General features: G+C 47.6%; 51 non-coding genes across 51 annotated transcripts; 26 read left to right on the top strand and 25 right to left on the bottom strand.

The window, feature by feature from the left end:
• Nucleotides 1-183: 183 nt before the first annotated feature.
• trnag-ucc (transfer RNA glycine (anticodon UCC)) lies at nucleotides 184-255 on the bottom strand. Its single transcript has one exon. It is a non-coding gene; the product is annotated as a tRNA-Gly (tRNA).
• A 267-nt stretch (nucleotides 256-522) lies between these two features.
• trnad-guc (transfer RNA aspartic acid (anticodon GUC)) lies at nucleotides 523-594 on the top strand. Its single transcript has one exon. It is a non-coding gene; the product is annotated as a tRNA-Asp (tRNA).
• Nucleotides 595-684: 90 nt separating this feature from the next.
• On the bottom strand, nucleotides 685-756 carry trnag-ucc (transfer RNA glycine (anticodon UCC)). Its single transcript has one exon. It is a non-coding gene; the product is annotated as a tRNA-Gly (tRNA).
• A 397-nt stretch (nucleotides 757-1,153) lies between these two features.
• trnad-guc (transfer RNA aspartic acid (anticodon GUC)) lies at nucleotides 1,154-1,225 on the top strand. The gene has a single exon. It is a non-coding gene; the product is annotated as a tRNA-Asp (tRNA).
• Nucleotides 1,226-1,315: 90 nt separating this feature from the next.
• On the bottom strand, nucleotides 1,316-1,387 carry trnag-ucc (transfer RNA glycine (anticodon UCC)). Its single transcript has one exon. It is a non-coding gene; the product is annotated as a tRNA-Gly (tRNA).
• A 267-nt stretch (nucleotides 1,388-1,654) lies between these two features.
• trnad-guc (transfer RNA aspartic acid (anticodon GUC)) lies at nucleotides 1,655-1,726 on the top strand. Its single transcript has one exon. It is a non-coding gene; the product is annotated as a tRNA-Asp (tRNA).
• A 90-nt stretch (nucleotides 1,727-1,816) lies between these two features.
• Nucleotides 1,817-1,888, bottom strand: trnag-ucc (transfer RNA glycine (anticodon UCC)). Its single transcript has one exon. It is a non-coding gene; the product is annotated as a tRNA-Gly (tRNA).
• Nucleotides 1,889-2,318: 430 nt separating this feature from the next.
• trnag-ucc (transfer RNA glycine (anticodon UCC)) lies at nucleotides 2,319-2,390 on the bottom strand. The gene has a single exon. It is a non-coding gene; the product is annotated as a tRNA-Gly (tRNA).
• Nucleotides 2,391-2,787: 397 nt separating this feature from the next.
• On the top strand, nucleotides 2,788-2,859 carry trnad-guc (transfer RNA aspartic acid (anticodon GUC)). The gene has a single exon. It is a non-coding gene; the product is annotated as a tRNA-Asp (tRNA).
• A 427-nt stretch (nucleotides 2,860-3,286) lies between these two features.
• trnad-guc (transfer RNA aspartic acid (anticodon GUC)) lies at nucleotides 3,287-3,358 on the top strand. The gene has a single exon. It is a non-coding gene; the product is annotated as a tRNA-Asp (tRNA).
• Nucleotides 3,359-3,448: 90 nt separating this feature from the next.
• Nucleotides 3,449-3,520, bottom strand: trnag-ucc (transfer RNA glycine (anticodon UCC)). Its single transcript has one exon. It is a non-coding gene; the product is annotated as a tRNA-Gly (tRNA).
• Nucleotides 3,521-3,931: 411 nt separating this feature from the next.
• On the bottom strand, nucleotides 3,932-4,003 carry trnag-ucc (transfer RNA glycine (anticodon UCC)). Its single transcript has one exon. It is a non-coding gene; the product is annotated as a tRNA-Gly (tRNA).
• A 265-nt stretch (nucleotides 4,004-4,268) lies between these two features.
• On the top strand, nucleotides 4,269-4,340 carry trnad-guc (transfer RNA aspartic acid (anticodon GUC)). Its single transcript has one exon. It is a non-coding gene; the product is annotated as a tRNA-Asp (tRNA).
• A 90-nt stretch (nucleotides 4,341-4,430) lies between these two features.
• Nucleotides 4,431-4,502, bottom strand: trnag-ucc (transfer RNA glycine (anticodon UCC)). The gene has a single exon. It is a non-coding gene; the product is annotated as a tRNA-Gly (tRNA).
• Nucleotides 4,503-4,745: 243 nt separating this feature from the next.
• On the bottom strand, nucleotides 4,746-4,817 carry trnag-ucc (transfer RNA glycine (anticodon UCC)). The gene has a single exon. It is a non-coding gene; the product is annotated as a tRNA-Gly (tRNA).
• A 1,169-nt stretch (nucleotides 4,818-5,986) lies between these two features.
• On the top strand, nucleotides 5,987-6,058 carry trnad-guc (transfer RNA aspartic acid (anticodon GUC)). Its single transcript has one exon. It is a non-coding gene; the product is annotated as a tRNA-Asp (tRNA).
• A 471-nt stretch (nucleotides 6,059-6,529) lies between these two features.
• On the bottom strand, nucleotides 6,530-6,601 carry trnar-ucu (transfer RNA arginine (anticodon UCU)). Its single transcript has one exon. It is a non-coding gene; the product is annotated as a tRNA-Arg (tRNA).
• Nucleotides 6,602-6,866: 265 nt separating this feature from the next.
• trnad-guc (transfer RNA aspartic acid (anticodon GUC)) lies at nucleotides 6,867-6,938 on the top strand. The gene has a single exon. It is a non-coding gene; the product is annotated as a tRNA-Asp (tRNA).
• Nucleotides 6,939-7,028: 90 nt separating this feature from the next.
• trnag-ucc (transfer RNA glycine (anticodon UCC)) lies at nucleotides 7,029-7,100 on the bottom strand. The gene has a single exon. It is a non-coding gene; the product is annotated as a tRNA-Gly (tRNA).
• Nucleotides 7,101-11,261: 4,161 nt separating this feature from the next.
• trnad-guc (transfer RNA aspartic acid (anticodon GUC)) lies at nucleotides 11,262-11,333 on the top strand. Its single transcript has one exon. It is a non-coding gene; the product is annotated as a tRNA-Asp (tRNA).
• Nucleotides 11,334-11,763: 430 nt separating this feature from the next.
• trnad-guc (transfer RNA aspartic acid (anticodon GUC)) lies at nucleotides 11,764-11,835 on the top strand. The gene has a single exon. It is a non-coding gene; the product is annotated as a tRNA-Asp (tRNA).
• A 90-nt stretch (nucleotides 11,836-11,925) lies between these two features.
• Nucleotides 11,926-11,997, bottom strand: trnag-ucc (transfer RNA glycine (anticodon UCC)). Its single transcript has one exon. It is a non-coding gene; the product is annotated as a tRNA-Gly (tRNA).
• Nucleotides 11,998-12,263: 266 nt separating this feature from the next.
• trnad-guc (transfer RNA aspartic acid (anticodon GUC)) lies at nucleotides 12,264-12,335 on the top strand. Its single transcript has one exon. It is a non-coding gene; the product is annotated as a tRNA-Asp (tRNA).
• A 430-nt stretch (nucleotides 12,336-12,765) lies between these two features.
• trnad-guc (transfer RNA aspartic acid (anticodon GUC)) lies at nucleotides 12,766-12,837 on the top strand. Its single transcript has one exon. It is a non-coding gene; the product is annotated as a tRNA-Asp (tRNA).
• Nucleotides 12,838-13,267: 430 nt separating this feature from the next.
• Nucleotides 13,268-13,339, top strand: trnad-guc (transfer RNA aspartic acid (anticodon GUC)). Its single transcript has one exon. It is a non-coding gene; the product is annotated as a tRNA-Asp (tRNA).
• A 90-nt stretch (nucleotides 13,340-13,429) lies between these two features.
• Nucleotides 13,430-13,501, bottom strand: trnag-ucc (transfer RNA glycine (anticodon UCC)). Its single transcript has one exon. It is a non-coding gene; the product is annotated as a tRNA-Gly (tRNA).
• Nucleotides 13,502-13,767: 266 nt separating this feature from the next.
• trnad-guc (transfer RNA aspartic acid (anticodon GUC)) lies at nucleotides 13,768-13,839 on the top strand. Its single transcript has one exon. It is a non-coding gene; the product is annotated as a tRNA-Asp (tRNA).
• A 90-nt stretch (nucleotides 13,840-13,929) lies between these two features.
• On the bottom strand, nucleotides 13,930-14,001 carry trnag-ucc (transfer RNA glycine (anticodon UCC)). The gene has a single exon. It is a non-coding gene; the product is annotated as a tRNA-Gly (tRNA).
• A 266-nt stretch (nucleotides 14,002-14,267) lies between these two features.
• trnad-guc (transfer RNA aspartic acid (anticodon GUC)) lies at nucleotides 14,268-14,339 on the top strand. The gene has a single exon. It is a non-coding gene; the product is annotated as a tRNA-Asp (tRNA).
• A 430-nt stretch (nucleotides 14,340-14,769) lies between these two features.
• Nucleotides 14,770-14,841, top strand: trnad-guc (transfer RNA aspartic acid (anticodon GUC)). Its single transcript has one exon. It is a non-coding gene; the product is annotated as a tRNA-Asp (tRNA).
• A 430-nt stretch (nucleotides 14,842-15,271) lies between these two features.
• trnad-guc (transfer RNA aspartic acid (anticodon GUC)) lies at nucleotides 15,272-15,343 on the top strand. The gene has a single exon. It is a non-coding gene; the product is annotated as a tRNA-Asp (tRNA).
• Nucleotides 15,344-15,433: 90 nt separating this feature from the next.
• On the bottom strand, nucleotides 15,434-15,505 carry trnag-ucc (transfer RNA glycine (anticodon UCC)). The gene has a single exon. It is a non-coding gene; the product is annotated as a tRNA-Gly (tRNA).
• A 268-nt stretch (nucleotides 15,506-15,773) lies between these two features.
• Nucleotides 15,774-15,845, top strand: trnad-guc (transfer RNA aspartic acid (anticodon GUC)). The gene has a single exon. It is a non-coding gene; the product is annotated as a tRNA-Asp (tRNA).
• A 90-nt stretch (nucleotides 15,846-15,935) lies between these two features.
• trnag-ucc (transfer RNA glycine (anticodon UCC)) lies at nucleotides 15,936-16,007 on the bottom strand. The gene has a single exon. It is a non-coding gene; the product is annotated as a tRNA-Gly (tRNA).
• Nucleotides 16,008-16,404: 397 nt separating this feature from the next.
• On the top strand, nucleotides 16,405-16,476 carry trnad-guc (transfer RNA aspartic acid (anticodon GUC)). The gene has a single exon. It is a non-coding gene; the product is annotated as a tRNA-Asp (tRNA).
• A 90-nt stretch (nucleotides 16,477-16,566) lies between these two features.
• Nucleotides 16,567-16,638, bottom strand: trnag-ucc (transfer RNA glycine (anticodon UCC)). The gene has a single exon. It is a non-coding gene; the product is annotated as a tRNA-Gly (tRNA).
• Nucleotides 16,639-16,905: 267 nt separating this feature from the next.
• Nucleotides 16,906-16,977, top strand: trnad-guc (transfer RNA aspartic acid (anticodon GUC)). The gene has a single exon. It is a non-coding gene; the product is annotated as a tRNA-Asp (tRNA).
• Nucleotides 16,978-17,067: 90 nt separating this feature from the next.
• On the bottom strand, nucleotides 17,068-17,139 carry trnag-ucc (transfer RNA glycine (anticodon UCC)). Its single transcript has one exon. It is a non-coding gene; the product is annotated as a tRNA-Gly (tRNA).
• Nucleotides 17,140-17,407: 268 nt separating this feature from the next.
• On the top strand, nucleotides 17,408-17,479 carry trnad-guc (transfer RNA aspartic acid (anticodon GUC)). Its single transcript has one exon. It is a non-coding gene; the product is annotated as a tRNA-Asp (tRNA).
• Nucleotides 17,480-17,908: 429 nt separating this feature from the next.
• Nucleotides 17,909-17,980, top strand: trnad-guc (transfer RNA aspartic acid (anticodon GUC)). The gene has a single exon. It is a non-coding gene; the product is annotated as a tRNA-Asp (tRNA).
• A 90-nt stretch (nucleotides 17,981-18,070) lies between these two features.
• Nucleotides 18,071-18,142, bottom strand: trnag-ucc (transfer RNA glycine (anticodon UCC)). Its single transcript has one exon. It is a non-coding gene; the product is annotated as a tRNA-Gly (tRNA).
• A 559-nt stretch (nucleotides 18,143-18,701) lies between these two features.
• trnag-ucc (transfer RNA glycine (anticodon UCC)) lies at nucleotides 18,702-18,773 on the bottom strand. Its single transcript has one exon. It is a non-coding gene; the product is annotated as a tRNA-Gly (tRNA).
• A 428-nt stretch (nucleotides 18,774-19,201) lies between these two features.
• On the bottom strand, nucleotides 19,202-19,273 carry trnag-ucc (transfer RNA glycine (anticodon UCC)). The gene has a single exon. It is a non-coding gene; the product is annotated as a tRNA-Gly (tRNA).
• Nucleotides 19,274-19,538: 265 nt separating this feature from the next.
• Nucleotides 19,539-19,610, top strand: trnad-guc (transfer RNA aspartic acid (anticodon GUC)). The gene has a single exon. It is a non-coding gene; the product is annotated as a tRNA-Asp (tRNA).
• Nucleotides 19,611-19,700: 90 nt separating this feature from the next.
• On the bottom strand, nucleotides 19,701-19,772 carry trnag-ucc (transfer RNA glycine (anticodon UCC)). Its single transcript has one exon. It is a non-coding gene; the product is annotated as a tRNA-Gly (tRNA).
• A 267-nt stretch (nucleotides 19,773-20,039) lies between these two features.
• trnad-guc (transfer RNA aspartic acid (anticodon GUC)) lies at nucleotides 20,040-20,111 on the top strand. The gene has a single exon. It is a non-coding gene; the product is annotated as a tRNA-Asp (tRNA).
• A 90-nt stretch (nucleotides 20,112-20,201) lies between these two features.
• trnag-ucc (transfer RNA glycine (anticodon UCC)) lies at nucleotides 20,202-20,273 on the bottom strand. The gene has a single exon. It is a non-coding gene; the product is annotated as a tRNA-Gly (tRNA).
• Nucleotides 20,274-20,703: 430 nt separating this feature from the next.
• trnag-ucc (transfer RNA glycine (anticodon UCC)) lies at nucleotides 20,704-20,775 on the bottom strand. The gene has a single exon. It is a non-coding gene; the product is annotated as a tRNA-Gly (tRNA).
• A 397-nt stretch (nucleotides 20,776-21,172) lies between these two features.
• trnad-guc (transfer RNA aspartic acid (anticodon GUC)) lies at nucleotides 21,173-21,244 on the top strand. The gene has a single exon. It is a non-coding gene; the product is annotated as a tRNA-Asp (tRNA).
• A 427-nt stretch (nucleotides 21,245-21,671) lies between these two features.
• On the top strand, nucleotides 21,672-21,743 carry trnad-guc (transfer RNA aspartic acid (anticodon GUC)). Its single transcript has one exon. It is a non-coding gene; the product is annotated as a tRNA-Asp (tRNA).
• A 90-nt stretch (nucleotides 21,744-21,833) lies between these two features.
• trnag-ucc (transfer RNA glycine (anticodon UCC)) lies at nucleotides 21,834-21,905 on the bottom strand. The gene has a single exon. It is a non-coding gene; the product is annotated as a tRNA-Gly (tRNA).
• Between the last annotated feature and the right edge of the window lie 6 nt (nucleotides 21,906-21,911).

Here is a 21,911-nt window from a genome sequence, read left to right as displayed (position 1 = left end):
GCGACTACCTGTCTCTGCAACTCCTCGTTAGTATAGTGGACAGTGTCTCCGCCTGTCACGCGGAAGACCGGGGTTCGATTCCCCGACGGGGAGACCTAGCCCTTTATTGCTGCCCAAAGACCCATAAAAAAGTTTTGCTCCAGCCACGAGTTAAAGGAGGAGTTAGCCAGGGGCAAAAGGATTTGCGTTGGCCGGGAATCGAACCCGGGTCAACTGCTTGGAAGGCAGCTATGCTCACCACTATACCACCAACGCAGGCAGTTGGAGATAGACTAGATGTGCGGTCAGCAAGAATGCTCACACACTAATTGTGCGGTCAACAAGAATGCTTGCAACAAATTGTGTGTTCATATTTAAATTAAGCACTTCATATTTAAATGGTATTAGATGATTTGTTTGGCTTCACTGGCTTCTGTGAAGCGATGACCTAAAATGACGCATGAGGCCGTTCCTGGAAATGGGAAGGCTGTTTGCAGCGAGTTGCAGTCGGGCTGATGGTGGGCGACTACCTGTCTCTGAAACTCCTCGTTAGTATAGTGGACAGTATCTCCGCCTGTCACGCGGAAGACCGGGGTTCGATTCCCCGACGGGGAGACCTAGCCCTTTATTGCTGCCCAAAGACCCATAAAAAAGTTTTGCTCCAGCCACGAGTTAAAGGAGGAGTTAGCCAGGGGCAAAAGGATTTGCGTTGGCCGGGAATCGAACCCGGGTCAACTGCTTGGAAGGCAGCTATGCTCACCACTATACCACCAACGCAGGCGGTTGGAGACAGACTGGATGCCAGTTTGTGCGGTCAGCAAGAATGCTCGCAACACATTAGCAGCTGGTAGATGCAGTGGATCAAAAACTCTCTTTGTTTGGGTCCGGCAGTGGATCCAAAACTCTCTTTGTTTGGGCACGCCAGTGAAAAAAAAAAACGCATGAGCTTTTTGACCTGACCTACCAGGCTCTTTATTAAAAAAGCAAGCTCTAATTTCTTCATATTTAAATTAAACACTTCATATTTAAATGGTATTAGATGATTTGTTTGGCTTCACTGGCTTCTGTGAAGCGATGACCTAAAATGACGCATGAGGCTGTTCCTGGAAATGGGAAGGCTGTTTGCAGCGAGCTGCAGTCGGGCTGATGGTGGGCGACTACCTGTCTCTGCAACTCCTCGTTAGTATAGTGGACAGTATCTCCGCCTGTCACGCGGAAGACCGGGGTTCGATTCCCCGACGGGGAGACCTAGCCCTTTATTGCTGCCCAAAGACCCATAAAAAAGTTTTGCTCCAGCCACGAGTTAAAGGAGGAGTTGGCCAGGGGCAAAAGGATTTGCGTTGGCCGGGAATCGAACCCGGGTCAACTGCTTGGAAGGCAGCTATGCTCACCACTATACCACCAACGCAGGCAGTTGGAGGTAGACTAGATGTGCGGTCAGCAAGAATGCTCACACACTAATTGTGCGGTCAACAAGAATGCTTGCAACAAATTGTGTGTTCATATTTAAATTAAGCACTTCATATTTAAATGGTATTAGATGATTTGTTTGGCTTCACTGGCTTCTGTGAAGCAATGACCTAAAATGACTTATGAGGCCGTTCCTGGAAATGGGAAGGCTGTTTGCAGCGAGCTGCAGTCGGGCTGATGGTGGGCGACTACCTGTCTCTGCAACTCCTCGTTAGTATAGTGGACAGTATCTCCGCCTGTCACGCGGAAGACCGGGGTTCGATTCCCCGACGGGGAGACCTAGCCCTTTATTGCTGCCCAAAGACCCATAAAAAAGTTTTGCTCCAGCCACGAGTTAAAGGAGGAGTTAGCCAGAGGCAAAAGGATTTGCGTTGGCCGGGAATCGAACCCGGGTCAACTGCTTGGAAGGCAGCTATGCTCACCACTATACCACCAACGCATGGCAGTTGGAGATAGACTAGATGTGCGGTCAGCAAGAATGCTCACACACTAATTGTGCGGTCAACAAGAATGCTTGCAACAAATTGTGTGTTCATATTTAAATTAAGCACTTCATATTTAAATGGTATTAGATGATTTGTTTGGCTTCACTGGCTTCTGTGAAGCGATGACCTAAAATGACTTATGAGGCCGTTCCTGGAAATGGGAAGGCTGTTTGCAGCGAGCTGCAGTCGGGCTGATGGTGGGCAACTACCTGTCTCTGCAACTCCTCGTTAGTATAGTGGACAGTATCTCCGCCTGTCACGCGGAAGACCGGGGTTCGATTCCCCGACCGGGAGACCTAGCCCTTTACTGCTGCCCAAAGACCCATAAAAAAGTTTTGCTCCAGCCACGAGTTAAAGGAGGAGTTAGCCAGGGGCAAAAGGATTTGCGTTGGCCGGGAATCGAACCCGGGTCAACTGCTTGGAAGGCAGCTATGCTCACCACTATACCACCAACGCAGGCAGTTGGAGACAGACTGGATGCCAGTTTGTGCGGTCAGCAAGAATGCTCGCAACACATTAGCAGCTGGTAGGTGCAGTGGATCAAAAACTCTCTTTGTTTGGGTCCGGCAGTGGATCCAAAACTCTCTTTGTTTGGGCACGCCAGTGAAAAAAAAAAACGCATGAGCTTTTTGACCTGACCTACCAGGCTCTTTATTAAAAAAGCAAGCTCTAATTTCTTCATATTTAAATTAAACACTTCATATTTAAATGGTATTAGATGATTTGTTTGGCTTCACTGGCTTCTGTGAAGCGATGACCTAAAATGACGCATGAGGCCGTTCCTGGAAATGGGAAGGCTGTTTGCAGCGAGCTGCAGTCGGGCTGATGGTGGGCGACTACCTGTCTCTGCAACTCCTCGTTAGTATAGTGGACAGTATCTCCGCCTGTCACGCGGAAGACCGGGGTTCGATTCCCCGACGGGGAGACCTAGCCCTTTATTGCTGCCCAAAGACCCATAAAAAAGTTTTGCTCCAGCCACGAGTTAAAGGAGGAGTTAGCCAGGGGCAAAAGGATTTGCGTTGGCCGGGAATCGAATCCGGGTCAACTGCTTGGAAGGCAGCTATGCTCACCACTATACCACCAACGCAGGCAGTTGGAGGTAGACTAGATGTGCGGTCAGCAAGAATGCACACACTAATTGTGCGGTCAACAAGAATGCTTGCAACAAATTGTGTGTTCATATTTAAATTAAGCACTTCATATTTAAATGGTATTAGATGATTTGTTTGGCTTCACTGGCTTCTGTGAAGCGATGACCTAAAATGACGCATGAGGCCGTTCCTGGAAATGGGAAGGCTGTTTGCAGCGAGCTGCAGTCGGGCTGATGGTGGGCGACTACCTGTCTCTGCAACTCCTCGTTAGTATAGTGGACAGTATCTCCGCCTGTCACGCGGAAGACCGGGGTTCGATTCCCCGACGGGGAGACCTAGCCCTTTATTGCTGCCCAAAGACCCATAAAAAAGTTTTGCTCCAGCCACGAGTTAAAGAAGGAGTTAGCCAGGGGCAAAAGGATTTGCGTTGGCCGGGAATCGAACCCGGGTCAACTGCTTGGAAGGCAGCTATGCTCACCACTATACCACCAACGCATGGCAGTTGGAGATAGACTAGATGTGCGGTCAGCAAGAATGCACACACTAATTGTGCGGTCAACAAGAATGCTTGCAACAAATTGTGTGTTCATATTTAAATTAAGCACTTCATATTTAAATGGTATTAGATGATTTGTTTGGCTTCACTGGCTTCTGTGAAGCGATGACCTAAAATGATGCATGAGGCCGTTCCTGGAAATGGGAAGGCAGTCGGGCTGATGGTGGGCGACTACCTGTCTCTGCAACTCCTCGTTAGTATAGTGGACAGTATCTCCGCCTGTCACGCGGAAGACCGGGGATCGATTCCTCGACGGGGAGACCTAGCCCTTTATTGCTGCCCAAAGACCCATAAAAAAGTTTTGCTCCAGCCACGAGTTAAAGGAGGAGTTAGCCAGAGGCAAAAGGATTTGCGTTGGCCGGGAATCGAACCCGGGTCAACTGCTTGGAAGGCAGCTATGCTCACCACTATACCACCAACGCAGGCAGTTGGAGATAGACTAGATGTGCGGTCAGCAAGAATGCACACACTAATTGTGCGGTCAACAAGAATGCTTGCAACAAATTGTGTGTTCATATTTAAATTAAGCACTTCATATTTAAATGGTATTAGATGATTTGTTTGGCTTCACTGGCTTCTGTGAAGCGATGACCTAAAATGACGCATGAGGCCGTTCCTGGAAATGGGAAGGCTGTTTGCAGCGAGCTGCAGTCGGGCTGATGGTGGGCGACTACCTGTCTCTGCAACTCCTCGTTAGTATAGTGGACAGTATCTCCGCCTGTCACGCGGAAGACCGGGGTTCGATTCCCCGACGGGGAGACCTAGCCCTTTATTGCTGCCCAAAGACCCATAAAAAAGTTTTGCTCCAGCCACGAGTTAAAGGAGGAGTTAGCCAGGGGCAAAAGGATTTGCGTTGGCCGGGAATCGAACCCGGGTCAACTGCTTGGAAGGCAGCTATGCTCACCACTATACCACCAACGCATGGCAGTTGGAGATAGACTAGATGTGCGGTCAGCAAGAATGCACACACTAATTGTGCGGTCAACAAGAATGCTTGCAACAAATTGTGTGTTCATATTTAAATTAAGCACTTCATATTTAAATGGTATTAGATGATTTGTTTGGCTTCACTGGCTTCTGTGAAGCGATGACCTAAAATGACGCATGAGGCCGTTTTGCTCCAGCCACGAGTTAAAGGAGAAGTTGGCCATGGGCAAAAGGCTTTGCGTTGGCCGGGAATCGAACCCGGGTCAACTGCTTGGAAGGCAGCTATGCTCACCACTATACCACCAACGCAGGCGGTTGGAAATAGACTGGATGCCAGTTTGTGCGGTCAGCAAGAATGCTCGCAACACATTAGCAGCTGGTAGGTGCAGTGGATCAAAAACTCTCTTTGTTTGGGTCCGGCAGTGGATCCAAAACTCTCTTTGTTTGGGCACGCCAGTGAAAAAAAAAAACGCATGAGCTTTTTGACCTGACCTACCAGGCTCTTTATTAAAAAAGCAAGCTCTAATTTCTTCATATTTAAATTAAACACTTCATATTTAAATGGTATTAGATGATTTGTTTGGCTTCACTGGCTTCTGTGAAGCGATGACCTAAAATGAAGCATAGGCCGTTCCTGGAAATGGGAAGGCTGTTTGCAGCGAGCTGCAGTCGGGCTGATGGTGGGCGACTACCTGTCTCTGCAACTCCTCGTTAGTATAGTGGAGATAGACTAGATGTGCGGTCAGCAAGAATGCTCACACACTAATTGTGCGGTCAACAAGAATGCTTGCAACAAATTGTGTGTTCATATTTAAATTAAGCACTTCATATTTAAATGGTATTAGATGATTTGTTTGGCTTCACTGGCTTCTGTGAAGCGATGACCTAAAATGACGCATGAGGCCGTTCCTGGAAATGGGAAGGCTGTTTGCAGCGAGCTGCAGTCGGGCTGATGGTGGGCGACTACCTGTCTCTGCAACTCCTCGTTAGTATAGTGGACAGTATCTCCGCCTGTCACGCGGAAGACCGGGGTCCGATTCCCCGACGGGGAGACCTAGCCCTTTATTGCTGCCCAAAGACCCATAAAAAAGTTTTGCTCCAGCCACGAGTTAAAGGAGGAGTTAGCCAGGGGCAAAAGGATTTGCGTTGGCCAGGAATCGAACCCGGGTCAACTGCTTGGAAGGCAGCTATGCTCACCACTATACCACCAACGCAGGCAGTTGGAGATAGACTAGATGTGCGGTCAGCAAGAATGCACACACTAATTGTGCGGTCAACAAGAATGCTTGCAACAAATTGTTTGTCATATTTAAATTAAGCACTTCATATTTAAATGGTATTAGATGATTTGTTTGGCTTCACTGGCTTCTGTGAAGCGATGACCTAAAATGACGCATGAGGCCGTTCCTGGAAATGGGAAGGCTGTTTGCAGCGAGCTGCAGTCGGGCTGATGGTGGGCGACTACCTGTCTCTGCAACTCCTCGTTAGTATAGTGGACAGTATCTCCGCCTGTCACGCGGAAGACCGGGGTTCGATTCCCCGACGGGGAGACCTAGCCCTTTATTGCTGCCCAAAGACCCATAAAAAAGTTTTTTAAGTATCTCCACCTGTCACGCGGAAGACCGGGGTTCGATTCCCCGCACTAATTGTGCGGTCAACAAGAATGCTTGCAACAAATTGTTTGTCATATTTAAATTAAGCACTTCATATTTAAATGGTATTAGATGATTTGTTTGGCTTCACTGGCTTCTGTGAAGCGATGACCTAAAATGACGCATGAGGCCGTTCCTGGAAATGGGAAGGCTGTTTGCAGCGAGCTGCAGTCGGGCTGATGGTGGGCGACTACCTGTCTCTGCAACTCCTCGTTAGTATAGTGGACAGTATCTCCGCCTGTCACGCGGAAGACCGGGGCTCGATTCCCCGACGGGGAGACCTAGCCCTTTATTGCTGCCCAAAGACCCATAAAAAAGTTTTGCTCCAGCCACGAGTTAAAGGAGGAGTTGGCCAGGGGCAAAAGGATTTGCGTTGGCCGGGAATCGAACCCGGGTCAACTGCTTAGAAGGCAGCTATGCTCACCACTATACCACCAACGCAGGCAGTTGGAGATAGACTAGATGTGCGGTCAGCAAGAATGCTCACACACTAATTGTGCGGTCAACAAGAATGCTTGCAACAAATTGTGTTCATATTTAAATTAAGCACTTCATATTTAAATGGTATTAGATGATTTGTTTGGCTTCACTGGCTTCTGTGAAGCGATGACCTAAAATGACGCATGAGGCCGTTCCTGGAAATGGGAAGGCTGTTTGCAGCGAGCTGGAGTCGGGCTGATGGTGGGCGACTACCTGTCTCTGCAACTCCTCGTTAGTATAGTGGACAGTATCTCCGCCTGTCACGCGGAAGACCGGGGTTCGATTCCCCGACGGGGAGACCTAGCCCTTTATTGCTGCCCAAAGACCCATAAAAAAGTTTTGCTCCAGCCACGAGTTAAAGGAGAAGTTGGCCATGGGCAAAAGGCTTTGCGTTGGCCGGGAATCGAACCCGGGTCAACTGCTTGGAAGGCAGCTATGCTCACCACTATACCACCAACGCAGGCGGTTGGAAATAGACTGGATGCCAGTTTGTGCGGTCAGCAAGAATGCTCGCAACACATTAGCAGCTGGTAGGTGCAGTGGATCAAAAACTCTCTTTGTTTGGGTCCGGCAGTGGATCCAAAACTCTCTTTGTTTGGGCACGCCAGTGAAAAAAAAAAACGCATGAGCTTTTTGACCTGACCTACCAGGCTCTTTATTAAAAAAGCAAGCTCTAATTTCTTCATATTTAAATTAAACACTTCATATTTAAATGGTATTAGATGATTTGTTTGGCTTCACTGGCTTCTGTGAAGCGATGACCTAAAATGAAGCATGAGGCCGTTCCTGGAAATGGGAAGGCTGTTTGCAGCGAGCTGCAGTCGGGCTGATGGTGGGCGACTACCTGTCTCTGCAACTCCTCGTTAGTATAGTGGAGATAGACTAGATGTGCGGTCAGCAAGAATGCTCACACACTAATTGTGCGGTCAACAAGAATGCTTGCAACAAATTGTGTGTTCATATTTAAATTAAGCACTTCATATTTAAATGGTATTAGATGATTTGTTTGGCTTCACTGGCTTCTGTGAAGCGATGACCTAAAATGACGCATGAGGCCGTTCCTGGAAATGGGAAGGCTGTTTGCAGCGAGCTGCAGTCGGGCTGATGGTGGGCGACTACCTGTCTCTGCAACTCCTCGTTAGTATAGTGGACAGTATCTCCGCCTGTCACGCGGAAGACCGGGGTCCGATTCCCCGACGGGGAGACCTAGCCCTTTATTGCTGCCCAAAGACCCATAAAAAAGTTTTGCTCCAGCCACGAGTTAAAGGAGGAGTTAGCCAGGGGCAAAAGGATTTGCATTGGCCAGGAATCGAACCCGGGTCAACTGCTTGGAAGGCAGCTATGCTCACCACTATACCACCAACGCAGGCAGTTGGAGATAGACTAGATGTGCGGTCAGCAAGAATGCACACACTAATTGTGCGGTCAACAAGAATGCTTGCAACAAATTGTTTGTCATATTTAAATTAAGCACTTCATATTTAAATGGTATTAGATGATTTGTTTGGCTTCACTGGATTCTGTGAAGCAATGACCTAAAATGACGCATGAGGCCGTTCCTGGAAATGGGAAGGCTGTTTGCAGCGAGCTGCAGTCGGGCTGATGGTGGGCGACTACCTGTCTCTGCAACTCCTCGTTCAGTTCAGTTCAGTTTAGTTTATTTATCCCTTAGGAAATTGGTTTTGCACAGGTGCTACACATCACAAAACGCACATGGACTTACATGAAACAAAAAGAAACACACATGGTTACAAACTATTCAGCATTAAAATAGCAGTTGGTATGAATGAGTTCTTAAACCTCCTAGTTCTCCCCCCCATTACTCTATATCTGCGGCCAGATGGAAGGATAACAAACTCTTTATGCAATGGATGTGATGGGCAATTGATTATTGAAAAAGCTTTTTTGGCAACTCGTTTTTTAAAAATGTCTTGAGGCAATATCTGTTGAACTCCAATCACTTTAGAAGCAGTCATAATCAGCTTAGTCATTCTATTCCTATTTGACAGGTTGATACATTCAAACCATACAATGTCACAATAAGAAATTACAGATTCGATAAAACTCCTATAAAACAGTGTCATTAACACAGAACATACTTTAAACGAGTTCATTTTTCTCAGAAAAAACATACGCTGCTGGACCTTTTTACAAATGGCATCCGTATTGGCATTAAAATTTAGTTTATTATCGATAATTGTACCCAGGTATCGATATTCGTCCACAAACTCAATATCCTTTCCGTTTATAACAGTAGGAGAGACAGGGATGATCGATTTTCCAAAGTCTATAATCATGTCTTTGGTCTTCGTTATATTTAAATTTAGGTTACACTCTGCACACCAGGAGACAAAATCCTCCACCACTGGACCATGAGATGTCTCCTCATCTGCAAGGAGACTCACAATCACCGTATCATCTGCAAACTTTAACATATACCTATTGTCAAATGTGCTCCTGCAATCATTAGTATATAAAATAAAAAGCAAAGGGGAAAGAACGCACCCCTGAGGTGAACCAATAGAAGAACTTAACTTGGAAGAGAGCAAACCATTGACTCTCACACACTGGGTTCTGTTAGATAAAAAATGTACGATCCATCCTACCAGGTTAAGATCAAGGTTAAAAAAATCTGACTAGTTTATCGGCTAACAAATGTGGCTTAATTGTGTTAAATGCGGATGAGAAGTCGATAAAAGCTAGCCGTGCCCTTGTTTTTGGGGTCTCCAGATGTTGAGCTACCAAATGTACAAGAGTAATTATGGCATCCTCAACACCCCTCCCCGCTCTGTACGCAAACTGAAGTGGATCCAAGTTGTTTTCAACATTTTTCAGTATCTCTATTCTCATAATTTTTTCAAATGTTTTCATCACAAGGGAGGTAAGGGCTACCGGTCTAAAATCATTTAAAACCTTCGGACTCCTACACTTCGCCAACGGAACAATTATGGCATGTTTCCAGATTTGTGGGACAGTTTGCGTTTTAACAGAAATGTTAAAGATCTGTGAAAATATACCACTTAACTGTACACTACACGCTCTCAACACCTTACCACTAATATTATCCGGTCCAGGACTTTTATTTATTTTTATCCTTTTAAAAAACCTAGCCACCGTAGAAGCATCGATACTAAATACGGTCTTACTCTGCCAAGAGTCATATTTCACGTTATCATCATCTGCATTAAATCTCAAATAAAATTTGTTAAGTTCATTCGCTAAGCATACATTAGATGTATACCCGTTTAAAGATAATGTACATCTAGTACTTTCCTGTATGCCTGTCATTAGTTTCATTCCATCCCATACTGCCCTTTGATCAGCATTTAAATATTTATGTTCTATTTTTTCTTTATAATTCTGTTTTGCCTTCACAATAGCGGCTCTTACTTCCTTCCTAATTGCAGAGTAAGCAACTTTATCACCACTTTTAAAAACAACACTTTTCTTTTTAAGAAGATTTTTCAATTCTGCATTAAACCAAGGCTTATTATTTGAGTGCCAGGTGATAACCTTAGTATCAATCACATTATCAACACAGAATGAGATGTAACTTCCCACCGCATCAGTCAAGTCATTAATATTGTCCGATAATAGGTGAAAAACCGACCAGTCCGTGCACTCAAAGCACCCTCGTAAGGCCGATATACCATCCTCATTCCATACCTGGACTGTCCGTGATTGTATGCCTCTCCTTCGCAGCACAGACTTATATGTTGGAAACAGGTGCACCACACTGTGGTCAGAAGAGCCCAATGGGGACTCAGCAACAGATCTGAACGCTCCTCGTATAGATCCATAACATAAGTCAAGAGTTCTATTTCCACGAGTGTGGCAAGTAATGTACTGATGGAAATGGCTAAGTGATTTGTTGCAATTACTATGGTTAAAATCACCCATAACAAGACATGGGGCATCAGGCGAGATGGACTGAAGTCTTTGTAACACCGAAAATAACACCTCATTTGCTTTTTTGGAGTTAGCCTTGGGGTGAATGTACACAACTGAGAGAAACACATGAGGAAATTCCCTTGGCAAGTAATATGGTCTCACCGAAATTGTCAATAGCTCAATGTCAGGTAGGCAAATTTTCTCCCGTACCGTCACATTATTAGTATAGTATCGTTAGTATAGTGGACAGTATCTCCGCCTGTCACGCGGAAGACCGGGGTTCGATTCCCCGACGGGGAGACCTAGCCCTTTATTGCTGCCCAAAGACCCATAAAAAACTTTTGCTCGAGCCACGAGTTAAAGGAGGAGTTGGCCAGGGGCAAAAGGTTTTTGCGTTGGTCGGGAATCGAACCCGGGTCAACTGCTTGGAAGGCAGCTATGCTCACCACTATACCACCAACGCAGGCAGTTGGAGATAGACTAGATGTGCGGTCAGCAAGAATGCTCACACACTAATTGTGCGGTCAACAAGAATGATTGCAACACATTGTGTGTTCATATTTAAATTAAGCACTTCATATTTAAATGGTATTAGATGATTTGTTTGGCTTCACTGGCTTCTGTGAAGCAATGACCTAAAATGACTTATGAGGCCGTTCCTGGAAATGGGAAGGCTGTTTGCAGCGAGCTGCAGTCGGGCTGATGGTGGGCGACTACCTGTCTCTGCAACTCCTCGTTAGTATAGTGGACAGTATCTCCGCCTGTCACGCGGAAGACCGGGGTTCGATTCCCCGACGGGGAGACCTAGCCCTTTATTGCTGCCCAAAGACCCATAAAAAACTTTTGCTCGAGCCACGAGTTAAAGGAGGAGTTGGCCTGGGGCAAAAGGTTTTTGCGTTGGTCGGGAATCGAACCCGGGTCAACTGCTTGGAAGGCAGCTATGCTCACCACTATACCACCAACGCAGGCAGTTGGAGATAGACTAGATGTGCGGTCAGCAAGAATGCTCACACACTAATTGTGCGGTCAACAAGAATGATTGCAACACATTGTGTGTTCATATTTAAATTAAGCACTTCATATTTAAATGGTATTAGATGATTTGTTTGGCTTCACTGGATTCTGTGAAGCAATGACCTAAAATGACTTATGAGGCCGTTCCTGGAAATGGGAAGGCTGTTTGCAGCGAGCTGCAGTCGGGCTGATGGTGGGCGACTACCTGTCTCTGCAACTCCTCGTTAGTATAGTGGACAGTATCTCCGCCTGTCACGCGGAAGACCGGGGTTCGATTCCCCGACGGGGAGACCTAGCCCTTTATTGCTGCCCAAAGACCCATAACAAAGTTTTGCTCCAGCCACGAGTTAAAGGAGGAGTTAGCCAGGGGCAAAAGGATTTGCGTTGGCCGGGAATCGAACCCGGGTCAACTGCTTGGAAGGCAGCTATGCTCACCACTATACCACCAACGCATGGCAGTTGGAGATAGACTAGATGTGCGGTCAGCAAGAATGCACACACTAATTGTGCGGTCAACAAGAATGCTTGCAACAAATTGTGTGTTCATATTTAAATTAAGCACTTCATATTTAAATGGTATTAGATGATTTGTTTGGCTTCACTGGCTTCTGTGAAGCGATGACCTAAAATGACGCATAAGGCCGTTCCTGGAAATGGGAAGGCTGTTTGCAGCGAGCTGCAGTCGGGCTGATGGTGGGCGACTACCTGTCTCTGCAACTCCTCGTTAGTATAGTGGACAGTATCTCCGCCTGTCACGCGGAAGACCGGGGTTCGATTCCCCGACGGGGAGACCTAGCCCTTTATTGCTGCCCAAAGACCCATAAAAAACTTTTGCTCGAGCCACGAGTTAAAGGAGGAGTTGGCCAGGGGCAAAAGGTTTTTGCGTTGGTCGGGAATCGAACCCGGGTCAACTGCTTGGAAGGCAGCTATGCTCACCACTATACCACCAACGCAGGCAGTTGGAGATAGACTAGATGTGCGGTCAGCAAGAATGCTCACACACTAATTGTGCGGTCAACAAGAATGATTGCAACACATTGTGTGTTCATATTTAAATTAAGCACTTCATATTTAAATGGTATTAGATGATTTGTTTGGCTTCACTGGCTTCTGTGAAGCAATGACCTAAAATGACTTATGAGGCCGTTCCTGGAAATGGGAAGGCTGTTTGCAGCGAGCTGCAGTCGGGCTGATGGTGGGCGACTACCTGTCTCTGCAACTCCTCGTTAGTATAGTGGACAGTATCTCCGCCTGTCACGCGGAAGACCGGGGTTCGATTCCCCGACGGGGAGACCTAGCCCTTTATTGCTGCCCAAAGACCCATAAAAAACTTTTGCTCGAGCCACGAGTTAAAGGAGGAGTTGGCCAGGGGCAAAAGGTTTTTGCGTTGGTCGGGAATCGAACCCGGGTCATCTGCTTGGAAGGCAGCTATGCTCACCACTATACCACCAACGCAGGCAGTTGGAGATAGACTAGATGTGCGGTCAGCAAGAATGCTCACACACTAATTGTGCGGTCAACAAGAATGATTGCAACACATTGTGTGTTCATATTTAAATTAAGCACTTCATATTTAAATGGTATTAGATGATTTGTTTGGCTTCACTGGCTTCTGTGAAGCAATGACCTAAAATGACTTATGAGGCCGTTCCTGGAAATGGGAAGGCTGTTTGCAGCGAGCTGCAGTCGGGCTGATGGTGGGCGACTACCTGTCTCTGCAACTCCTCGTTAGTATAGTGGACAGTATCTCCGCCTGTCACGCGGAAGACCGGGGTTCGATTCCCCGACGGGGAGACCTAGCCCTTTATTGCTGCCCAAAGACCCATAAAAAAGTTTTGCTCCAGCCACGAGTTAAAGGAGGAGTTAGCCAGGGGCAAAAGGATTTGCGTTGGCCGGGAATCGAACCCGGGTCAACTGCTTGGAAGGCAGCTATGCTCACCACTATACCACCAACGCATGGCAGTTGGAGATAGACTAGATGTGCGGTCAGCAAGAATGCACACACTAATTGTGCGGTCAACAAGAATGCTTGCAACAAATTGTGTGTTCATATTTAAATAAAGCACTTCATATTTAAATGGTATTAGATGATTTGTTTGGCTTCACTGGCTTCTGTGAAGCAATGACCTAAAATGACTTATGAGGCCGTTCCTGGAAATGGGAAGGCTGTTTGCAGCGAGCTGCAGTCGGGCTGATGGTGGGCGACTACCTGTCTCTGCAACTCCTCGTTAGTATAGTGGACAGTATCTCCGCCTGTCACGCGGAAGACCGGGGTTCGATTCCCCGACGGGGAGACCTAGCCCTTTATTGCTGCCCAAAGACCCATAAAAAAGTTTTGCTCCAGCCACGAGTTAAAGGAGGAGTTAGCCAGGGGCAAAAGGATTTGCGTTGGCCGGGAATCGAACCCGGGTCAACTGCTTGGAAGGCAGCTATGCTCACCACTATACCACCAACGCATGGCAGTTGGAGATAGACTAGATGTGCGGTCAGCAAAAATGCACACACTAATTGTGCGGTCAACAAGAATGCTTGCAACAAATTGTGTGTTCATATTTAAATTAAGCACTTCATATTTAAATGGTATTAGATGATTTGTTTGGCTTCACTGGCTTCTGTGAAGCGATGACCTAAAATGACGCATGAGGCCGTTCCTGGAAATGGGAAGGCTGTTTGCAGCGAGCTGCAGTCGGGCTGATGGTGGGCGACTACCTGTCTCTGCAACTCCTCGTTAGTATAGTGGACAGTATCTCCGCCTGTCACGCGGAAGACCGGGGTTCGATTCCCCGACGGGGAGACCTAGCCCTTTATTGCTGCCCAAAGACCCATAAAAAACTTTTGCTCGAGCCACGAGTTAAAGGAGGAGTTGGCCAGGGGCAAAAGGTTTTTGCGTTGGTCGGGAATCGAACCCGGGTCAACTGCTTGGAAGGCAGCTATGCTCACCACTATACCACCAATGCAGGCAGTTGGAGATAGACTAGATGTGCGGTCAGCAAGAATGCTCACACACTAATTGTGCGGTCAACAAGAATGATTGCAACACATTGTGTGTTCATATTTAAATTAAGCACTTCATATTTAAATGGTATTAGATGATTTGTTTGGCTTCACTGGCTTCTGTGAAGCAATGACCTAAAATGACTTATGAGGCCGTTCCTGGAAATGGGAAGGCTGTTTGCAGCGAGCTGCAGTCGGGCTGATGGTGGGCGACTACCTGTCTCTGCAACTCCTCGTTAGTATAGTGGACAGTATCTCCGCCTGTCACGCGGAAGACCGGGGTTCGATTCCCCGACGGGGAGACCTAGCCCTTTATTGCTGCCCAAAGACCCATAAAAAACTTTTGCTCGAGCCACGAGTTAAAGGAGGAGTTGGCCAGGGGCAAAAGGTTTTTGCGTTGGTCGGGAATCGAACCCGGGTCAACTGCTTGGAAGGCAGCTATGCTCACCACTATACCACCAACGCAGGCAGTTGGAGATAGACTAGATGTGCGGTCAGCAAGAATGCTCACACACTAATTGTGCGGTCAACAAGAATGATTGCAACACATTGTGTGTTCATATTTAAATTAAGCACTTCATATTTAAATGGTATTAGATGATTTGTTTGGCTTCACTGGCTTCTGTGAAGCAATGACCTAAAATGACTTATGAGGCCGTTCCTGGAAATGGGAAGGCTGTTTGCAGCGAGCTGCAGTCGGGCTGATGGTGGGCGACTACCTGTCTCTGCAACTCCTCGTTAGTATAGTGGACAGTATCTCCGCCTGTCACGCGGAAGACCGGGGTTCGATTCCCCGACGGGGAGACCTAGCCCTTTATTGCTGCCCAAAGACCCATAAAAAAGTTTTGCTCCAGCCACGAGTTAAAGGAGGAGTTAGCCAGGGGCAAAAGGATTTGCGTTGGCCGGGAATCGAACCCGGGTCAACTGCTTGGAAGGCAGCTATGCTCACCACTATACCACCAACGCATGGCAGTTGGAGATAGACTAGATGTGCGGTCAGCAAGAATGCTCACACACTAATTGTGCGGTCAACAAGAATGCTTGCAACAAATTGTGTGTTCATATTTAAATTAAGCACTTCATATTTAAATGGTATTAGATGATTTGTTTGGCTTCACTGGCTTCTCTGAAGCGATGACCTAAAATGACGCATGAGGCCGTTCCTGGAAATGGGAAGGCTGTTTGCAGCGAGTTGCAGTCGGGCTGATGGTGGGCGACTACCTGTCTCTGCAACTCCTCGTTAGTATAGTGGACAGTATCTCCGCCTGTCACGCGGAAGACCGGGGTTCGATTCCCCGACGGGGAGACCTAGCCCTTTATTGCTGCCCAAAGACCCATAAAAAAGTTTTGCTCCAGCCACGAGTTAAAGGAGGAGTTAGCCAGGGGCAAAAGGATTTGCGTTGGCCGGGAATCGAACCCGGGTCAACTGCTTGGAAGGCAGCTATGCTCACCACTATACCACCAACGCAGGCGGTTGGAGACAGACTGGATGCCAGTTTGTGCGGTCAGCAAGAATGCTCGCAACACATTAGCAGCTGGTAGATGCAGTGGATCAAAAACTCTCTTTGTTTGGGTCCGGCAGTGGATCCAAAACTCTCTTTGTTTGGGCACGCCAGTGAAAAAAAAAAACGCATGAGCTTTTTGACCTGACCTACCAGGCTCTTTATTAAAAAAGCAAGCTCTAATTTCTTCATATTTAAATTAAACACTTCATATTTAAATGGTATTAGATGATTTGTTTGGCTTCACTGGCTTCTGTGAAGCGATGACCTAAAATGACGCATGAGGCTGTTCCTGGAAATGGGAAGGCTGTTTGCAGCGAGCTGCAGTCGGGCTGATGGTGGGCGACTACCTGTCTCTGCAACTCCTCGTTAGTATAGTGGACAGTATCTCCGCCTGTCACGCGGAAGACCGGGGTTCGATTCCCCGACGGGGAGACCTAGCCCTTTATTGCTGCCCAAAGACCCATAAAAAAGTTTTGCTCCAGCCACGAGTTAAAGGAGGAGTTGGCCAGGGGCAAAAGGATTTGCGTTGGCCGGGAATCGAACCCGGGTCAACTGCTTGGAAGGCAGCTATGCTCACCACTATACCACCAACGCAGGCAGTTGGAGGTAGACTAGATGTGCGTTCAGCAAGAATGCTCACACACTAATTGTGCGGTCAACAAGAATGCTTGCAACAAATTGTGTGTTCATATTTAAATAAAGCACTTCATATTTAAATGGTATTAGATGATTTGTTTGGCTTCACTGGCTTCTGTGAAGCAATGACCTAAAATGACTTATGAGGCCGTTCCTGGAAATGGGAAGGCTGTTTGCAGCGAGCTGCAGTCGGGCTGATGGTGGGCGACTACCTGTCTCTGCAACTCCTCGTTAGTATAGTGGACAGTATCTCCGCCTGTCACGCGGAAGACCGGGGTTCGATTCCCCGACGGGGAGACCTAGCCCTTTATTGCTGCCCAAAGACCCATAAAAAAGTTTTGCTCCAGCCACGAGTTAAAGGAGGAGTTAGCCAGAGGCAAAAGGATTTGCGTTGGCCGGGAATCGAACCCAGGTCAACTGCTTGGAAGGCAGCTATGCTCACCACTATACCACCAACGCATGGCAGTTGGAGATAGACTAGATGTGCGGTCAGCAAGAATGCTCACACACTAATTGTGCGGTCAACAAGAATGCTTGCAACAAATTGTGTGTTCATATTTAAATTAAGCACTTCATATTTAAATGGTATTAGATGATTTGTTTGGCTTCACTGGCTTCTGTGAAGCGATGACCTAAAATGACGCATAAGGCCGTTCCTGGAAATGGGAAGGCTGTTTGCAGCGAGCTGCAGTCGGGCTGATGGTGGGCGACTACCTGTCTCTGCAACTCCTCGTTAGTATAGTGGACAGTATCTCCGCCTGTCACGCGGAAGACCGGGGTTCGATTCCCCGACGGGGAGACCTAGCCCTTTATTGCTGCCCAAAGACCCATAAAAAACTTTTGCTCGAGCCACGAGTTAAAGGAGGAGTTGGCCAGGGGCAAAAGGGTTTTGCGTTGGTCGGGAATCGAACCCGGGTCAACTGCTTGGAAGGCAGCTATGCTCACCACTATACCACCAACGCATGGCAGTTGGAGATAGACTAGATGTGCGGTCAGCAAGAATGCACACACTAATTGTGCGGTCAACAAGAATGCTTGCAACAAATTGTGTGTTCATATTTAAATTAAGCACTTCATATTTAAATGGTATTAGATGATTTGTTTGGCTTCACTGGCTTCTGTGAAGCGATGACCTAAAATGACGCATGAGGCCGTTCCTGGAAATGGGAAGGCTGTTTGCAGCGAGTTGCAGTCGGGCTGATGGTGGGCGACTACCTGTCTCTGCAACTCCTCGTTAGTATAGTGGACAGTATCTCCGCCTGTCACGCGGAAGACCGGGGTTCGATTCCCCGACGGGGAGACCTAGCCCTTTATTGCTGCCCAAAGACCCATAAAAAAGTTTTGCTCCAGCCACTAGTTAAAGGAGGAGTTAGCCAGGGGCAAAAGGATTTGCGTTGGCCGGGAATCGAACCCGGGTCAACTGCTTGGAAGGCAGCTATGCTCACCACTATACCACCAACGCAGGCGGTTGGAGACAGACTGGATGCCAGTTTGTGCGGTCAGCAAGAATGCTCGCAACACATTAGCAGCTGGTAGGTGCAGTGGATCAAAAACTCTCTTTGTTTGGGTCCGGCAGTGGATCCAAAACTCTCTTTGTTTGGGCACGCCAGTGAAAAAAAAAAACGCATGAGCTTTTTGACCTGACCTACCAGGCTCTTTATTAAAAAAGCAAGCTCTAATTTCTTCATATTTAAATTAAACACTTCATATTTAAATGGTATTAAATGATTTGTTTGGCTTCACTGGCTTCTGTGAAGCGATGACCTAAAATGACGCATGAGGCCATTCCTGGAAATGGGAAGGCTGTTTGCAGCGAGCTGCAGTCGGGCTGATGGTGGGCGACTACCTGTCTCTGCAACTCCTCGTTAGTATAGTGGACAGTATCTTCGCCTGTCACGCGGAAGACCGGGGTTCGATTCCCCGACGGGGAGACCTAGCCCTTTATTGCTGCCCAAAGACCCATAAAAAAGTTTTGCTCCAGCCACGAGTTAAAGGAGGAGTTAGCCAGGGGCAAAAGGATTTGCGTTGGCCGGGAATCGAACCCGGGTCAACTGCTTGGAAGGCAGCTATGCTCACCACTATACCACCAACGCATGGCAGTTGGAGATAGAATAGATGTGCGGTCAGCAAGAATGCACACACTAATTGTGCGGTCAACAAGAATGCTTGCAACAAATTGTGTGTTCATATTTAAATTAAGCACTTCATATTTAAATGGTATTAGATGATTTGTTTGGCTTCACTGGCTTCTGTGAAGCGATGACCTAAAATGACTTATGAGGCCGTTCCTGGAAATGGGAAGGCTGTTTGCATCGAGCTGCAGTCGGGCTGATGGTGGGCGACTACCTGTCTCTGCAACTCCTCGTTAGTATAGTGGACAGTATCTCCGCCTGTCACGCGGAAGACCGGGGTTCGATTCCCCGAAGGGGAGACCTAGCCCTTTATTGCTGCCCAAAGACCCATAAAAAAGTTTTGCTCCAGCCACGAGTTAAAGGAGGAGTTAGCCAGGGGCAAAAGGATTTGCGTTGGCCGGGAATCGAACCCGGGTCAACTGCTTGGAAGGCAGCTATGCTCACCACTATACCACCAACGCAGGCAGTTGGAGATAGACTAGATGTGCGGTCAGCAAGAATGCACACACTAATTGTGCGGTCAACAAGAATGCTTGCAACAAATTGTGTGTTCATATTTAAATTAAGCACTTCATATTTAAATGGTATTAGATGATTTGTTTGGCTTCACTGGCTTCTGTGAAGCGATGACCTAAAATGACGCATGAGGCCGTTCCTGGAAATGGGAAGGCTGTTTGCAGCGAGCTGCAGTCGGGCTGATGGTGGGCGACTACCTGTCTCTGCAACTCCTCGTTAGTATAGTGGACAGTATCTCCGCCTGTCACGCGGAAGACCGGGGTTCGATTCCCCGACGGGGAGACCTAGCCCTTTATTGCTGCCCAAAGACCCATAAAAAAGTTTTGCTCCAGCCACGAGTTAAAGGAGGAGTTGGCCAGGGGCAAAAGGATTTGCGTTGGCCGGGAATCGAACCCGGGTCAACTGCTTGGAAGGCAGCTATGCTCACCACTATACCACCAACGCAGGCAGTTGGAGGTAGACTAGATGTGCGGTCAGCAAGAATGCTCACACACTAATTGTGCGGTCAACAAGAATGCTTGCAACAAATTGTGTGTTCATATTTAAATTAAGCACTTCATATTTAAATGGTATTAGATGATTTGTTTGGCTTCACTGGCTTCTGTGAAGCAATGACCTAAAATGACTTATGAGGCCGTTCCTGGAAATGGGAAGGCTGTTTGCAGCGAGCTGCAGTCGGGCTGATGGTGGGCGACTACCTGTCTCTGCAACTCCTCGTTAGTATAGTGGACAGTATCTCCGCCTGTCACGCGGAAGACCGGGGTTCGATTCCCCGACGGGGAGACCTAGCCCTTTATTGCTGCCCAAAGACCCATAAAAAAGTTTTGCTCCAGCCACGAGTTAAAGGAGGAGTTAGCCAGAGGCAAAAGGATTTGCGTTGGCCGGGAATCGAACCCGGGTCAACTGCTTGGAAGGCAGCTATGCTCACCACTATACCACCAACGCATGGCAGTTGGAGATAGACTAGATGTGCGGTCAGCAAGAATGCTCACACACTAATTGTGCGGTCAACAAGAATGCTTGCAACAAATTGTGTGTTCATATTTAAATTAAGCACTTCATATTTAAATGGTATTAGATGATTTGTTTGGCTTCACTGGCTTCTGTGAAGCGATGACCTAAAATGACTTATGAGGCCGTTCCTGGAAATGGGAAGGCTGTTTGCAGCGAGCTGCAGTCGGGCTGATGGTGGGCAACTACCTGTCTCTGCAACTGCTCGTTAGTATAGTGGACAGTATCTCCGCCTGTCACGCGGAAGACCGGGGTTCGATTCCCCGACCGGGAGACCTAGTCCTTTACTGCTGCCCAAAGACCCATAAAAAAGTTTTGCTCCAGCCACGAGTTAAAGGAGGAGTTAGCCAGGGGCAAAAGGATTTGCGTTGGCCGGGAATCGAACCCGGGTCAACTGCTTGGAAGGCAGCTATGCTCACCACTATACCACCAACGCAGGCGGTTGGAGACAGACTGGATGCCAGTTTGTGCGGTCAGCAAGAATGCTCGCAACACATTAGCAGCTGGTAGGTGCAGTGGATCAAAAACTCTCTTTGTTTGGGTCCGGCAGTGGATCCAAAACTCTCTTTGTTTGGGCACGCCAGTGAAAAAAAAAAACGCATGAGCTTTTTGACCTGACCTACCAGGCTCTTTATTAAAAAAGCAAGCTCTAATTTCTTCATATTTAAATTAAACACTTCATATTTAAATGGTATTAGATGATTTGTTTGGCTTCACTGGCTTCTGTGAAGCGATGACCTAAAATGACGCATGAGGCCGTTCCTGGAAATGGGAAGGCTGTTTGCAGCGAGCTGCAGTCGGGCTGATGGTGGGCGACTACCTGTCTCTGCAACTCCTCGTTAGTATAGTGGACAGTATCTCCGCCTGTCACGCGGAAGACCGGGGTTCGATTCCCCGACGGGGAGACCTAGCCCTTTATTGCTGCCCAAAGACCCATAAAAAAGTTTTGCTCCAGCCACGAGTTAAAGGAGGAGTTAGCCAGGGGCAAAAGGATTTGCGTTGGCCGGGAATCGAATCCGGGTCAACTGCTTGGAAGGCAGCTATGCTCACCACTATACCACCAACGCAGGCAGTTGGAGGTAGACTAGATGTGCGGTCAGCAAGAATGCACACACTAATTGTGCGGTCAACAAGAATGCTTGCAACAAATTGTGTGTTCATATTTAAATTAAGCACTTCATATTTAAATGGTATTAGATGATTTGTTTGGCTTCACTGGCTTCTGTGAAGCGATGACCTAAAATGACGCATGAGGCCGTTCCTGGAAATGGGAAGGCTGTTTGCAGCGAGCTGCAGTCGGGCTGATGGTGGGCGACTACCTGTCTCTGCAACTCCTCGTTAGTATAGTGGACAGTATCTCCGCCTGTCACGCGGAAGACCGGGGTTCGATTCCCCGACGGGGAGACCTAGCCCTTTATTGCTGCCCAAAGACCCATAAAAAAGTTTTGCTCCAGCCACGAGTTAAAGAAGGAGTTAGCCAGGGGCAAAAGGATTTGCGTTGGCCGGGAATCGAACCCGGGTCAACTGCTTGGAAGGCAGCTATGCTCACCACTATACCACCAACGCATGGCA

This window comes from Pimephales promelas, chromosome 24 (assembly GCF_988280905.1).
Source record: "Pimephales promelas chromosome 24, fPimPro1.hap1.1, whole genome shotgun sequence".
Taxonomy (NCBI): domain Eukaryota; kingdom Metazoa; phylum Chordata; class Actinopteri; order Cypriniformes; family Leuciscidae; genus Pimephales; species Pimephales promelas.
This window is presented reverse-complemented; position numbering and strand designations above follow the sequence as displayed.